This window comes from Dioscorea cayenensis, chromosome 8 (assembly GCF_009730915.1).
Source record: "Dioscorea cayenensis subsp. rotundata cultivar TDr96_F1 chromosome 8, TDr96_F1_v2_PseudoChromosome.rev07_lg8_w22 25.fasta, whole genome shotgun sequence".
Lineage (NCBI taxonomy): Eukaryota > Viridiplantae > Streptophyta > Magnoliopsida > Dioscoreales > Dioscoreaceae > Dioscorea > Dioscorea cayenensis.
Genome location: NC_052478.1, coordinates 19857826 through 19860410, shown reverse-complemented (window position 1 = coordinate 19860410; position 2585 = coordinate 19857826).

Genomic DNA, 2585 nt, shown 5'->3' with positions numbered 1-2585 from the left:
AATTTTAGAAAAAAAATAATAATAAATGCTTCTTGATGTTAAAAAATGATTGATAAAAAAAAACATGAATTTTATGACAGATAAAAAGGAACGGAGAGAGTAAATAATACCGTTTTCAATGGATTAGGGCAAAAACAGTGATTATTTTACCGTTTTGCCTAAATCCGCAATTAATTAGAAGATAACTTATTTATGTAATTAAAAAGAATATGTGTAATATATTTTTTTTTTTAAAAAAAAAAAGCCTTCAAGCGTTTTCTTCTCAAAAAATTTTAGTACTTTTGAGTGTTGGAACCAAAAGTTTAAAGCAAAAGAACCAAAAGGTCCTCATTGAGCTTCAAACACCCTTAAAGGTCCCTATAAATTTCCTGTGATCAATAAATTCCTATTTTAAAAATATATTATTTAATTCACTCCTAATATTTTTTCTAATTTCTATTTTACCCTTACTTGTTCTCTGTAAACCCTTTTGTCATGGAAACAAATTTATATGCTCCTAACAAGAAGCACCAAATCCAGAAAACAAATGAGTTTCTTGAATTACATTTCAAGAAGTTTTGAATGGAAAACCAACTTGGCAAATGGTGAAGGATACACCTGAAAAACAGCATCACTGGACATGTTATTCTCCCTCACAAGAACCAACCTACCACCATCAAGTTCCATGTTATCCTAGTGTACAAACAAATAAAGATTTTTCGATCGTTTTGAAGACATGTATGATGATCTATTTACATTTTATCCCTTTCATCGCCGAACTTTTTCCGACTCATTTTGAATCACGACCGAGATGAAGGAATGAAGGAATTCTCTTACCTCTTTTCGAGCATCATCCTTACATTGAAGAACAGTTTGCACTTTCGAGGGCGGTAGCCCGACCATGAAAGAGCAGAGGAGTTGTTGGTCACCAGTGATGTACCAAAGCTGCCGGCAAGAGTTTTTGTTTTTGTTTTGTTCTTCTTTTCTTTTACATTGGTTGAAAAGTAAACTTTCATGATGAAAAATGAATGGTCGGAAAGATAAACTTCTTGTATCACTTCTATCTTCTTTGATGTGAGAACATAAAAGTGTGAAGAGATCGCGCCTTCCCCGTTTGTTTGGAAGTATGTCAATTGTGTTTACGGAGACCTCCGCCATGGTTTCAAGCCTTTGTGATTCATCTTGAATGGACTCCAGCTTTTTCTTCGTTTTGGGGTCTCAGAGAAAAGACCGGCAGCCAATGCCTGCACAAAGCCACAAGTCAAACTCATCATCTTCGGGTGCCATCTCAGCATCAAACCAAATAGGGGAATCTCGTGGGGTTTGACCTCGAGTACAGACTTGTCCAAACCAACCATATTTACAAAAAAGCTTGGCCGATGAGTGTTCTCCTTGACACCATTCCCTGCATAAAATGAATCCCATAACCTGATAAAGAGACTAAGAACCCAGCATTTGATTATTAATGCCATGCTAGTGTCCTTCCAGCCAAGAATGAGGGTGCCCAAAAGAGACGCCAAAAAGATGTGAAACATACATATGGATAAAAGAACAAGCAAAATGCATTTTATCTGATGAATAGCTATGCCTCCAACTTGATTTTTATTAGAAAACAGGGAAACTCACTTTGTGACAAACCACTAGAATTAACCAAATACAAACCTGGCAGCTGGCCCATTCAGAGACATCAAAGATCTTGCTCTCAGCACAAACAAAGGCTCGTGGAATTTCCACCTGAAATGGAAGGAAATAAAACCTTTTCATGGCACCAGAAAGAACACTATGTCAACATCCAGCATTCATCCAGCATTAATCTCCACACAAGAATATTCAGTGCAGTATGAAAGCTTCTTTCTTGACTACCACTGTGATGTAGCTCAACCATTGTGCCAACTGTATAATAATATAATGAGGAAAATGGATGCATCACAGCATATTTGTTCTCAACCACTGAAAAATTTCATTTTTCAATATATCAATTTGGATGTGCGGTAAAACTTCCATCTTCAGAAAAAGGTGCATCATAGCCTCTACCATGGTTTAACCAAACTAATGAGGATCTTCAGAAGAAATCCCTGTAATTTCAAATTTAGGAGACAAGAAAGCTCCTTTACATAGAATAACTCGTAAGACTGTCAAGTTTGCATGCTCCTAGCAATGTAAGAGCACTTGTAAAGGGGACAAAGATAATGTAGTAGTTCATTGTACCAAAGAATTGATAATCAGTTAAGAACAAAAATCATTACAAAATAACCAAACATGTGGTTCCATATATATCAAGACATGCGTACTGTGTGCAATCATAATGAGAGATTCCTAGTTCAGGAGTTTTAACATGTGTTTGGCATCATATTATGGTTAAACCATATATGATACTAATAAGCATCTCAGAGTTTTTCATCCGAGGCCTTATGGTTCACATAAGAGTTCTTGAACTACAGAATTTTAACATGTGTTCAGTAAGAGCGTTATGTTACCAACATTTTCAGCATACTACAGAAACATACAAAATATTATTTATCATTACAAAATGCCATAGAAGTTTAGAAAAATTGCACGAGATAAAGCTCAAAAATACCTCCTTAGACTTGTGCAGGTGGGTGAAC